The sequence below is a fragment of the Petaurus breviceps genome, unplaced genomic scaffold (assembly GCF_028583685.1).
Source record: "Petaurus breviceps papuanus isolate PSGF00001 unplaced genomic scaffold, PetGlider_PUasm1.0 189, whole genome shotgun sequence".
In the NCBI taxonomy this organism is placed as follows: Eukaryota; Metazoa; Chordata; class Mammalia; order Diprotodontia; family Petauridae; genus Petaurus; species Petaurus breviceps.
In genome coordinates, this window is record NW_027185809.1 from 204,578 (window position 1) to 219,056 (window position 14,479).

The window sequence follows — 14,479 nt, forward strand, 5'->3', positions numbered from 1 at the left end:
GGGGTAGAGTCTGGACCAAGATTCCCCTGGACCCTGCTCCCCCTGTGGGCTAAATATGGCTCACCATCTTTCCGTGGCTAGCAAGGAAACAGGGTGTGATTACTAAAAATTGACCCCCAAAGACTGCACAGCTCCATGAGAATAAAATTAACTGTAATTGCCTCTAAGCCTGGATTGGTGAAAATTGCTGTTTAAGATAGAGGGCACTTAAGACTATATTTAATTCACATGATCTATAGCAAATGTCTAGGATAAAAGCAAGTAGTCAGTAAAGGATGCAAACTCTTGTGTTAGTTTATTGGGAAATTTAACATTATTTTTCAACTAGAATTAAAATATGTACAGAAATTTATACAAACTACTTAAGGCTCACTTTAAGAAATTCTCAGTCTAAAAGGATTCTAAAACAATAGGTTTTAAAGGTACTGTAATCAGCTTCTTAACTGTCACCAATATGAGATTCAATTACTATACCTTCTAAAAACCTTTGTGATATCTAAGAAATTCTGCAATTAACTAGAAATTTAGTTTGATAATAATACTTTCAGAATTTATGTTACTTAAGAACATTTTACATAAACTTAGTTTAGGTGACTCTCAATCTTAAAAGTTTGTTTTTTGCTTTAAGGTAAAAGACGGAACTATCAATTTAAAAACTTTTCAACTAATTTTCTTCATAAAAGTTTAGTGATCATTTATAAATCTTACAACGGCCTACTAAAATTTTCATTTCCAAGACAATTTATTGCTAAGCTAAGGTAAAATGGAACAGATTTTGCTGTTTGACCTCAATGTATAGTCATTTCATGGCCTAAGCAAGAGTTAAAGTAGTGTCTGAACTTATTACAGGTAAAAGATTCAATTTCTGGGGTGGCTAGGTTGTTGCAGTGAATAGAGCACTGGCCCCAGAGTCAGGAGGACCTGAGTTCAAATCTGACCTCAGACACTTGACACAATTACTAGCTGTGTGAATTTGAGCAAGTCACTTAAACCCAACTGCCCTCCAAAAAGAAAAAAAAAAGGATTCAATTTCTGAAGTATCTCTTTCTTCCAAAATGAATATAATCAGAGGATAAACAAGCTTTGTGAAACAAGGATATATGTCTACTATTCAGTGGTAAGGTTTTAGTCAAGAACTTCTTCTGTTTAACAGCTTTCACTGATGGATCCAGTTCTGGAAATGCAAAATACTACATTGATTGTAATAATGATAAAATTATTAATAATCACTTTACTTCTGCTCAAACTGCAAAGCTTCCAGTTATCATATTATTGTTAAATGATTTTCTCTTTTCCCCTTAATATTGTGTCAGATAGCAAATATTCAGTGTATGTGTGCCAACATATTGATATTGCTAGACTTATACACACAGAATACACATTTTTTTAACCTTTTTCAGAAATTACAAATCCTCATAAGATAGAGGCCACAACCTACTAGACAGATCATTGAAACCTGCCCTCAATGTGGTGTCTATACTCCACTAATCACCATTAACACACATCTTGGCAGATAAATGTGCCTCATTATCCTTCCTTTGGTAAGTTATCACATATACACGTCACAATAGACACTTTTCTTTCTTTTACCTTTGCTTCCTTCGGATGGGGGAAGCAATAACAAATGTAATTAATCATGTTACCATCTTTGGCTCCAATGGGTGCTCCAAAACAATTTAAGACTGATAATGCCCCCACCTACACTGGCAAATTATTTCAATCTTTCTTTGATCATTTTCAAATAATATTGATTATAGGCATAACCCTTATAATTCCACTGGTCAAGTTATACTTGACAGATGGAATAAAGATATTAAAACCTGGGGCAGCCAGGTAGCACAGCGAGTAAGAGCACCGGCTCCAGTGTTGGGATGACCTGGGGATTGAATCCGGGCTCAGACACTTAGCACCCACCCAGAAACATCTGGCCGTGTAACCTTGAACAAGTTACTTAACCCCAATTGCTTAAAAAAAAAAGATATTAAAACCTATTAACAAAAATAAAAATAAGGGGGGGACTTGGACCAATGCACCATAAGGTCAGTTGGCTACTAGTAGCTTTATACACCCAAAAAGTTTTTTATACATCGTTAAAAATGCGTATACACCAACAAAAAAAAATTTGAAAAGTACTCCCAAAAATGAAGGTAATGTGGGGATTTACTTTGTGGGAGTAAGGCTGTGCTTATGTTTTTTCAGGGGCTGTTGGGCAACCAGTGAGGGTGCCAGACCCAAAATTTCAGGGCATGTACTCCAATTTACCCAGGAGATGAAAGAGCTCCGGCAGCAGAAGAAGAAATCACAGAGGCAGACAGGGGAATAAAGAAGAAGAGGTCTCCTAATGCAGCCACTACACAAAAAGCTGCACCCACATGGAGGCAAATCAAACATTTATTATATCAAGCCAAAGAACTGAAACCTGTTCTAATTCTTTCCATTTCTTTTTCTCCTCTATTTGCAATAACTAGCACAATGTTCGATTTAAGTCCTGAGACACATACCCATAGCACATCAGTTGTTTCATATATAACCTATAGCTACATGTATTTGACCTCAAGCCTTCGTTACTTCTACTAATGCAAATCATTTACAGATGATATAAGTCAATACTATATTTTAATGGAATATAGCCTGCTTTAACTGTATTCTTGAACAATGTGTGTCTAATAGAGGTTCTGTTGTAGTAATTGTTGAACAACCTTCATTTGCTGTTTTTCTAACTGCTTTAACTCATGCTTAGTCGCAAACATCAGGGAGACGTGCATTACATATGATTTCTGATGTCCTAAAAAGAAGTGGGGGATGGAGTAATGTTAAGATTGGGACTTACCATGTTTCCCCGATAATAAGACCTATCCCGAAAATAAGCCCTCCCCTTACTGTGTAAGATTCCTCTAAAATAAGCCCTCCCCCCAAAATAAGCCCTATTGAGATTGCTACTGTAGTGAAGGTGATCCCCTGTGCTACACGCTACATTACGGTACCCTCTGTATGCACCGTCCCTCCCCCCCTCCCCCGGTGAAACACACGCCGCGCTCCCGAGCTGCATCCAATCAGAGCTGCAGCAGTGAGCGCGTCATCCTGTTCTTCCCCAGTGATTTGCTTGCTGGTGCCATTGAGAGCAGTGCCGCGGAGGAGAGCTGAGGCAGGACAACATAAGCCCTCCCCTGAAAATAAGCCCTCTGGTGTTTTTCTTTCCAAAAAAAATAAGACAGTGTCTTATTATCAGGGAAACATGGTAGCTCATTAGAGCTGGCACCTGAAAGTGCCAGGAAGAAGCCTGCAAGGGCAGTGTAGGGGGAAAGACACCCCCTCAAGAGAACTTTATTTGGACATTTTTGTTTTGGACTGAGAGGATTATAAAACTATATACTTTGTGTTTGTTTAAGGCTATGTGGCCACTCTGGTAATGAGTTGTTACATTCTGTATCTTGCAAGTGTGATGTGTTTATTTTGTGGGGAATATGCCGTATTTAAGAGATGTTAATGCTAATTCAGATATAAATTGCCTATGTAATAGGCATGAAAGATCTAAATGTAATGATAATGGGAGTCTGGGGATCTTCTCTGCCCCTTGGCCCCTTGATAGGCTTAAGTGAATCTGAGAACCTTCCCTGACTTGAAAATATACCCCTTGTATATGCAAGGATCTTATTTAAATCAAGGGCAGGGGGTGAGGTGGGGAATTAGGATTAAGAAAACTGGGGAAATTTCAAAAGGGTGGAAGGAAATGATTTGTCGGATTGTTTATTGCAGGTATTTTGGTTGTCGGTGCTATAAACATGTCTTTCACTATGTCTGTCCTTGCCTTACAAGAATTAATACAAACCAAATTTCTGTAAGCCATATATAAGGAATTGATCCTGATAATATTGCAAATAAGATACTTGATTGGGTAAGCAGAACTAACCTACTGAATAACTTTATTTCCATAATCCTCCACCTCATCTTCTTAGTGTGTGTCCTGGGAGGTCCGTGCTTTGTTGCATCTTGTGTTGTTTGCTCCATTGGTAGGTCACTCTTGGCTCTGGGGACAGAGACTCATGGACCCAAGTTACTTGCTAAGAAAGGGGGAGATGTTGAGGGCCAATGTGAGCCAGTCCAGTTTTGGGTAGAGTCTGGACCAGGATTCCCCTAGACCCCGCTCCCCATGTGGGCTAATTATGGCTCAGGGTGTTGGCTCACCATCTTTCTATGGCTAGCAAGGAAACAGGGCCTGATTGCTGAGAAGTGATCCCCCAAAGATTGCACAGCCACCAATAATAAAGTAAAAACTGGTTAATAATTTTTTCCACAAGAAAACCAGATGCAACCACCTTTGTTATAAAAACCCTTGCCTCAGAATAAATAGACTACCCTGATAATTCTGGCCTGGCTTGTGTCATCATTTCATTGCCACACCCGCACATTTGGCCATGCCACCTACAATGCGGGCATCAAGACTTTTCTTAGCCATGCAAAGAACCAAGACAACTCCAAAGGACTCATGATGAAAAATGCTGCCCATATCTAGAAAAAGAATTAGGGAGTCTGAATGCATATCAAAGCATATTATTTGCCCTCTCTCTTTTTGTTTCTTCTTTCTTGTGGCTTTTTTCCATTGGTTCTAATTTTTCTTTACATACTACACACCATCTTGGGGTGTGGGTGATGGGGTACCTGGGGTCTAGGTCAAACCAACTTGTAAAACCAGTCTGTGAAGTTGTAATTTGTCTTTTCCCACCCTTGAGCTCTGCCCCTTCTCCCTATCCCACACTCCACCTAGGCAACACCCTGTGACCCCTTTTGTTCTTATTTAATCTCTTGATTTCTTCCCAGGCCTGGCCCACACCTTCCTTTATCCTTGCCTTTTGTCTCCTTAACAACCTGGCCCAAATCTTATCTAAACTATCTATTCACATGTTCCTCTTGGTCAGCTCTGACCTTTGTCTATGCACTGAGGCCCCTCCCTTCTGGTCAGCCCTGACAATGGCAGCCCTACCCTTTAAAGGTAAAAGCATGTACCCCTCTCAGTCGCAGGTCCCCTAAAGAACTCTTGCCCGCTGTAATGGCATGATAATAAACTTTCTCAACTCTAAATCCAAGCAAGGCTGAGCTGAATTCTTTCCAGACGCCCTTGCAGGTTTCCTGGTCTTGGATGAGATCAGGGTTTCTGCTGAACCTATTGGGATCCATTCCCCCATCATGGGGAGAAAATTTGGAACTTATAATCTTATGGAAGTGAATGTTGAAAACTAAAAATAAATAAATAAAACATTGGAAAGCATAGGAATAAATGGAACTTTTCCTTAAAATGATAAATAGTATCTATCTAAAATCATCAGCAAACATTATTCATAATGGGGAAAAGCTTAAAGCCTTGCCAATAAGATCAGGAGTGAAACAAGAATGCCAATTATCACTACTATTATTGAACATTGTGCTAGTTATAAAATAGAAATAGAAAGAGAAATTCTATTTAAAATAACTGTAGGGGCAGTTAGGTGGTGCAGTGAATAGTGACCTGAGTTCAAATCCAGTTTAAGACACTTAACACTTACTAGCTGTTTGACCTTGGTGTAATAGTAATGGCATTTAAAGATTCCCCTGTATTGGCTTGGTTTTTGGTTTGATTGTGTTAAAACCCAGAGCTTGTTAATCCCACCTGTGAGATGGATTTGTTGACGTGAAAAGACAGTCCTGAACTGGAAGGAGCTGGTGACGTAGATTTGGAGAGACACGAGAGAGAGGCAGAAGAACTTTTTGGAAGCAGCACCCTTGTGGAGGCAGAGAGAGACTGAGAGGATTGCTGAGGGCCACTTTGAATTGCCCTGGACTTTTGAGACCTGCCCCCGGAGCTGCCAAGGACTGAGGAGACATGGCTGTTTGGCTGGTACTTTGTCTGTCTGTTTTGATGTTATTTTGCCAGATTTGTCCACTGGTGAAAGACAGTCCTGTTGTTGCAGAAGTTCTGGAACCTGGCTGTTGGTTAAGAGCTACTGAGACTGTCCTGCAGACAGAGAATGAATTCTGTCCACTGGTGAAGGACAGTGCTGTTGTTGCAGGGGTCTGGGAACCTTTCTGTTGGTTCAGAAGCCCTGAAGAAGGATTTTCTTGTTGTATGTTTACAGAAATCCTGGGAGAGGCTTTTGCTAATGTTTTCAGGGGTCCTAGGACTGTTCTGCAGACAGAGGATGAATTAATGAAGAGACTGGCAATGTATCTTGTGGCCTTGCTAAGCCTTGTCTCTCCAGGAACAAAGATTGCTGAGAACTTGCCTCCTGTCAAGATGAAGAAAAGACCTCCATTTGGGTATTAAGTTCTGTGCTTAAACTTGTTGTAACTCTGGGGTAGATTCAATTATGATCCAAGGGTGGGGAACTTTTGACCTTTTTGTGTTCTATGATTCAACAAATAAGAATGTACTTTACTTATGATTGGAAACTAATCTCCATTTGAGAAGAGGGGCTTTGTGATGGACTAAATGAAGGTATGGCCTAGGGGTGGAGTAGTATTTAGAACAGGGACTTTGTAATTGATTGAATGAATGTAAGGTACTGGGGTGGGGTAGCACTTGGAGATTATTTAATCAAACTTAGTAAATGCTGTATTTTGAATAATGTCATATTTTGATCTTCTCTGTTCTTAATTTGTCACTGAATAAAATGGAGAGCACCTATGAACCTTGGGAAGTTGCCTTTCCTTGGCATCACATTACACTTGGGCAAGTCACTTAACTCCAATTGCCCTGCCTTTCCCCCCACTCCAAAAAGCAAAAAAAATTAAAAATAAAAATAACTGTAGACAATATAAAATATTTGGGAGTCTACCTATGAAGACAAACCCAGGAACTATATGAACATTATTACAAAACACTTTTCACACAAATAAAGATATTAACAATTGGAGAAATATTAATTACTCATGGGTAATCTGAGTCAATATAATAAAAATGACAATTCCACCTAAATTAATTTACTTATTCAGTGCCATACCAATCAAGCTACCAAAAATTATTTTATAGAGCTAGAAAAAAATAACAAAATTCATCTGGAAGAACAAAAGATCAAGGATATCAAGGGAATCAATGAAAAAAAATTTGAAAGAAGGTCATCCAGCAGTACCAGATTTCAAACTGTATTACAAAGTGGTAATTATCAAAACAATCTGGTACTGGCTAAGAAACAGTGATGGGCCAGTGAAATAGATTAGATACATAATACATGGTAGTAAATTACCATAACAACACATAGTGTTTGATAAACACAAAGATCCAAGCTTTTGGGACAAGAACTCACTATTTGCTGGGAAAATTATAAAGCAATTTGGCGCAGACTAGGTACAGACAAACATCTCTCATTCTATACCAAGATAAGGTCAAAATGGGCACATCATTCAGACATAAAGAGTGATATTGTAAGATTATCATATCTACAAAGGATAAAGGAAAAATTTATGACAAAACAAAAGACAGCATTATGGGAAATAAAATGAATAATTTTGATTACATTAAATTAAAAGGTTTTACACAAAGAAATCCAATTCAGCCAAGATTAGAAGAAATGCAGAAAACTGGAGAGGGGAAACAGAATTTTACAGTGTTTCTCTGATAAAGGCTTAATTTCTCAAATATACAGAGAACTGAGTCAAAACTATATGAATAAAAGTAATTTCCCAATTGGTAAATGCTCAAAGGATAGGACCATGAAATTTTCAGATGAAAAAAACAAAGCCATCTATAGTGATATGAAAAAGTGTTCTAAATCACTATTGATTAGTGAAAGGCAAATTAAAACGAATTTCAGAAAAACCCGTGAAGACTAATATGAAATAATGCAAAGTGAAGTTAGAAGAACCAGGTAGAATACTGTATACAGTAACAGCAATAGTGTATGGTGATTAACTGTGAATGACTTAGCTATTCTCTGCAATACAAAGATTCAAGACAATTCTGAAGGATTTATGATGAAAAATGCTACCCACCTTCAGAGAAAGGACTGATGGAGATTGAAGCATATTGTTTTTAACTTTCCTTGTTTTTCTTGGCTGGATTTATTATATACTTTTTTTTTTTCCTTTTTGGAGGGCAATTGGGGATAAGTAACTTGCCCAAGGTCACACAGCTAGTTTTGTGTGTGTGTGTGTGTTAAGTGTCTGAGGCCGGATCCAAACTCAGGTCCTCCTGACTCCAGGGCTGGTGCTCTATTCACTGAATCACTTAGCTGCCCCTATTATATACTTTTAAAAATAAAATAAACTGGACATGGTATACGTTTGTGGTTTCAGATGCATTTCTCTCTTGCTGTTCTTCACTGTAGATGGAAATAATTTGTTTCTGTTGGTATTTGTCAAGTTCAGAGTAGCCAAAAAATTTCCGTCTTTCAGGATCCTATACTCAGTTGGCTGTTCTACTGGGAAGCAATTTCATAAACTAATGTTAAGGTATTAATGACTGATCATGTATGTGGGTGGATGTAGCTGAGGTGAACAGGGGAACCCCTAATTTTCTTGTCTAGAGAAATTCCCTGGAGCTGGATATCCTGGCCAGGATAACATAGAGAAATTCTGATCAGTCAACGATCATTTCTATGCAGATGACTCCTATATCTCTATCTCTATATCGAAGTTGATATCTATCTATAGCTATATATTTACTTTATATATATATATATATATATATATATACACAAGGTCGTTGGTGACACACTATTGGAGCTGTGTGTGTGTTGAAAATTTTGAACTGGATGTTTCATAGCATCTTAAACTCTGCGTGTCTAAAATAGAACTCATTATCTTTTTCCCAAACTCAACCCATTTCTGAGCTTCCCTGTTTCTATCAAGGGCACAAACGCCCTTTCAGTTACTCACCCTTCTTACTCTTACTCAGCCCTCATCTCCAATCAATTGACAAATTTTGTCATTTCTATCCACAACCTTTTAGGAAAATCCATGATCTGAGCATTGCAATGACACCTTGCTGAACATGCTTCAAGATTCAAACAAGAATTGTTCTCACCTAACAAAGACAATTGTTGGGTGGGATAATCAATGGAGCCTCGCCTTTACAAAGATATCATGACTAGAGTTTTTTGTTAGTTACTTCTAAGGGAGGTATGATGAATGATTCATTCAATCCTCTTCCCCACCCTTACACATTATTCCAAAGACCTTCCTCTTTCTTGTCCCAGATTGCTGTTGCCCAAGATGCCCATGGACTCAGCAGGAGCAGGCACCAACGAAACTGAAATTTTCCCCTCCCTTGCCTCAGCTTTCCTGTTACCCACATAACCAACTGGTGTCTAAGGATCCAGCAACATCAGTCTCTGCCAGGGACCTTCCCTTTTCCTATCTCCATACCCCATCCCTCTCCCCCTGCCCTACTCATATCAGCAGACGCTTCCTGGCTAGATGTTGATTTCCTATCCCTGCCCCCAAAAGACGTAACCTAGAGCAGAGCAATAACTCAGATAAAAATAGGGGTCACTGAACTGTATATAAGACTACATTTGGGTTACATATTGACTTAGAAAACCATATAGCTTGCAAATTCCTTTTTAAATTAATATATCAACACATTAAAATAAAATAGAAACTACATTTTATTCTGGTTTTTCAGGTTGCACTGCATGTTTGACACCTTCAACTTAGAGCCTTGCTCCACTCAGACCCATAAACCCCTTTCCAACAGTTATGGGTCAGCAACATGGCCACTCACACTTCTGTAACATGTAGGGAGCCACCAACTACAATCCTTCTGATAAGAGGGAAGATCACCATTTTCTCTACCATGATTTCCTTAGCATTTGCACTGGCACTATGTGTCCCAGACCCCACACATTGCATTTGTACTTGCTGAGGCATCCTAAGGACTTCTGTGCCTTGTCTTCCCCTCTTTTGCTGTACCCTAAGTACCACCAAGTTTTTCCATCTTCCTTGCAGTTGAACTCTCCTATATGTGAGGTCCTTGAGAGCAATGAGAGCTATTGCTTTTCTATTTGTCCCCACAATGTGCTTAGTACAGTGCTTGGCACAAAGTAAGTCTTTAATAAATGCTTGAAAACATGACATACTATACTGGTGGGTGTACAGCCAGTAAACTATGCAGTGGGTGGAGACCAAAGACTTCTGTTCAAATGTACTTGAGTTTCTCTCTAATCCTTTAATCTCTTGAACTGAAGCCAGAAAGTTTATTTTAAGATGAGAAAAGCTATCTAGAATAAGGATAGTCAAAATTTAAAGGGTACTGGGAATTTAAGTACCATAATTCTGCTAGACAGCTGACACGTAGACAGTCTGATTCCTTTAGTCATAGATATTATAAAATGGATATTCTGAGCCTATCTACTAATTGCTCTCTATTTTTTATTTAAACAAATACTATCATGAAGTATAACTAGATCTCCTCTATATTTTTTTTAACATGATAGAACTGGATTGTTGTAAATACCAGAAAATCCTCTGATTTTCCATTCCATATAAAATATCTTTCATTATTCTAGGAGCACTGATTATGAACCAACTAAATTTCCTATGGAGGCTTGATCTCCTACTCATCACAAAAGCCTCCCAAACCCACATTCATCCCTCCAAGCATGAAGGCAGGGTTCTACAAGTCAGGGCCTTGTCTCCCCCCCCAATGAGATTTTAGACTTGGAAGATGTATTATGAATGGCCATACTTCTATCCTGAAATCCTCCAGGCATAATTACATAGCTATAAGTCAGAAGGGACGCCCCATTCATTATGGAGAATAGACCATCAGGCCAGCATTGATGAGCTAGGTCATTAACGCTAGCCTGATGATCTACTTTCCAGTTCACAGCTGATCATGCACAGAATCCTAGACTTCAGAATATGCTCTGTCCCATTAAAATACCTTCGGAGTTTGGCAATCTCACCTATTTATGAGAAGAAATCCCCTGTCAATGTTGTATTCAAACAATGGTACACAATTTAGCAATGTAAATGGAAAACAACTTTTATCACATTTTGCCAGTTTATGAGACAAAGTAAATGTCTAAACACAAAAGGGTAAACAGACTTTTAAGAAGGAAGTTTTCCTACATCCCAGGGAAGGATGTCAGGTTCCTGCCCTTTCTGGAGAGAGAAGAGATAAGGGGGAAAGGGAAAAGAGAAATGAAAACTCACTTATATTGGGATGGCCATCTGGATTTTGCTTTTGCTTTCGTTTTTTGGTAGTGCAGAATTTGTCCTGACAAACACACCACATCCATGCCACATTGCATTTGGATCTTTGTTCCCCCCTCTCACCATCTCAGCTGAGAAGCTTGCCTCATATTACAATGAAAAAAATTGAGACCATTTGCTAAGAGCTCTCTCTTATCTCCTTCTCCTCATCTCACATCATTCAGAAAACTTCCCCCACTTTCTCTTCCTTTATTACCTCTTACACATGAAGAGGCGCTTTTGTCCTTGCCAAGGCTAACCCCTAGACATGAACAAGTGATCTCATTCCATCCCTTTTTCTCAAGAAGATTGCCTCCTCCATTGTTTTATTCTCACTTATCTTTGATCTCTCTCTGTCCACTGGTTATTTTCTTACTACCTGTAAACACATCCATGTCTTCCTGTTCCTAAAAAATCCCTCACTTGGTCCTTCTATCCCTGATAAATATCCTCCCATATCTCTGCTTTTTGTGATTGAACTCTGAGAAGGTCATCTACAATCAAGTCCTCCACTTCCTTTCTTCTCATTCTCTTCTTAAATCCCTTCAGTTTGACTTCCAATCTCATCATTCAGTTGAAACAGCTTTCTCCAAAGTTACTGATAATCTCTAAATTGTCAAATCTAATGGTCCTTTCTCAATCCTCATCCTTCCTGACTTCCATAAGGTCATTGACACTGTATCTCACCCTCTTTTTGATGCTCTTCCTCTCTAGGTTTTATGACACTACTTTCTCTTGTTTCTTCTCCAACCTGTCTAACCACTCCTTGGTATCTTTTGCTGGATCTTTGTCCGGGTCATGCCCACTGGTAGGTGTCTCTCTTCTCCTTTCATACTATTTCACTTGGTGATCTCATCAGTTCCCCTGGGTTCAATTATCACCTCTATGCTGATGATTCCCAGACCTACCTATTTAGCCCTAAACTCTCTCCTAACCTCCAGTCTCACAACTCCAATGTTGGGGTTGGGTGTTGGACATCTCAAACTGGATGTTCAATAGACATCTTAAACTCAATTTAACCAAATACAAACTCATTGTCTCTCTAAGTCCTCCCTTCTTCCTAAATATCTCATGATTTTCTCATATCTTCATACCTCCTGTATCTTCTCATATCTCCATTTACTTTAAAATCACACTCGTGGCTAATAATGGGTTATTTTCATTCAATTTTATATCAATTAATAAAAGAAACTGGCAAAAAGCAATATGTAAATCTCCTTGGTGATGCATGGAGTAGATAGAGTAGAAACAGCCTCATCCCTGTATAAATCCCTTCTTAAAGAGTACATTTGTAGTGCAAGTATGATGGTCTGGACCAATTGTGTCAAATTCAAATAAAAAGATTCGACAGCACATTTACTTAGGAAATCACAAATTAATGTTACCAACATTGTATTGTATTATTACTTATTTTTTAAACATTTCCCACATTTTAATTTCATTCCTACTCCACTCCAGAGTTTTGCTGTCATGAGTAAGACACTTCTGGTCTAGGTCATTCTTACTCCAAGTTCAGGATAATTTCCTCCCCAGGAAAAGGAGTGGTCAGTGAAAGAACAGTGATTATAGATTTGCTGGCAGCAGCCCTCAAGACCTCTTTATTAGACAACCACCTAGGTGCCTTAGGAAAGTATAAGCCATAAGGGCAACCAGTTGATCCAAAAGCCTCAGTAATAATTGACCATACCTTCCTAGCTAAGCTTTTCACAGTTCCCTCCATGAAGACAAACTTCATCAAGACTAGTCACAAGGGCTTAATGTAAGGTCATTTTATCCCAGAAGTAACAGATATCACTTGTGGCACATCCTCTTTTCTCTAGAATGATCAATATATTCTCAGGTCAGGGTAGAGGTTAGTAGCACAATCACCCTGCCCCTTTTTGCTACAAACTTCATCATGACAGAAATGAATTAAGGATGACTTGGAAAAAGCTCTTGCAAAAAATGGAATTTTAACTAAGCTATAAAGGAAGCCCAAGCCAGGAAGCATAGAGGAAGAGGGAAAGAATTCCAGGTAAGGGCCCAGTCAGTGAAAATGCCCTGGAATGGGAGGAAGGGTTTATTATGAAGGGCTTTAAACACAAACAGAGGATTTTATATTTTATTCTTTTTTTTTTTTTTAAAGCAATCGGGGTTAAGTAACTTGCTCAAGGTTACATGGCCAGTTATTTCTGGGTGTGGTGCTAAGTATCTGTGCCTGGATTTGATCCCCAGGTCATCCCGACATTGGAGCCGGTGCTCTTACTCGCTGTGCTCCCTGGCTGCCCCTTTATATTTTATTCTAGAGCTAATAAGAAGCTGCTGGAGTTTATTGAACACGTTGTAATGGTAAGCAAAGTGGGATTTTTTGCTGTTTTTCTTTTGGAGTTCAGTTTCCCAGCCTCAAGCTAAATTTTAAACATCTGAAAGTAATCTCTGGTAATCTGTACCTAGTCAATTAGATGCAAGGCACCAGGGCTTTCCTGCTTTTGGAGACTAAGCCTGTCAGGCACTGAGTTTTGATCCCACGCATGTGGGCTACACATGTGCACTGAGCCAATCAGATGCCGAATAAAAGCATATATAAGTAGGAATACTGATATTGCCTTGGGGCTCACTCCTGAGAAGAATACTTCACCTGAGAACTCTTGATGTCCTAGAAAAAGACTCTGGGTAGCCATTGCTAAGGGGCCTCCTGGCTATGAATGTGAACCCAGCATGGCCTGATGATCTACTTTTCAGTTCACAGCCAATCATGCACAGAATCCTACACTTCAGAACGTGCTCTGTCCCATTAAAATACCTTAGCAGTTTGGCAGTCTCACCTATTTGTGAGGAGAAATTTTCTCACAAACTCTCCTGGAGAGTTAAACAGCTGAAAGTAATCTCTGGTAAGGAAGAATTAAGCATTGAGCATCAAGTGTGAAGAAGAAGAAAAATGAGTGCTGATCATGGAGCATTGAGAAGGCTAGCTTCAGGGGCAGCAGGAGAGGCTCACTGAAGGAGCCTCTGGATTGTACAAGTGAATTGAGCTGAAGTGCAAAGACCTGCCCTCTGGAAGGAGGCTTAGCTTAAGCCCCTTTTAAGAGCTGTTATCAAGGAGCCTCCAGGTGATAAAAGTAAATTAAGATGGTGGTGGTGCTGGTAATGTGTATAAATATTGTTTTTGCCTTGTTAAGCTTTGTTTTCCCAGAAACAGAAGCTAGGTGCAGGAGCCCCTGGAACTTGCTGTCAGGCAGGATCCCAGAGAGCTTGGAGTGGAGCAGTCCCTTCCCCCCTGAGCTGAGACAAGGAGCAGAAATGGAGAGCTGTCTGCGTCAGGATCCAGGCAGGA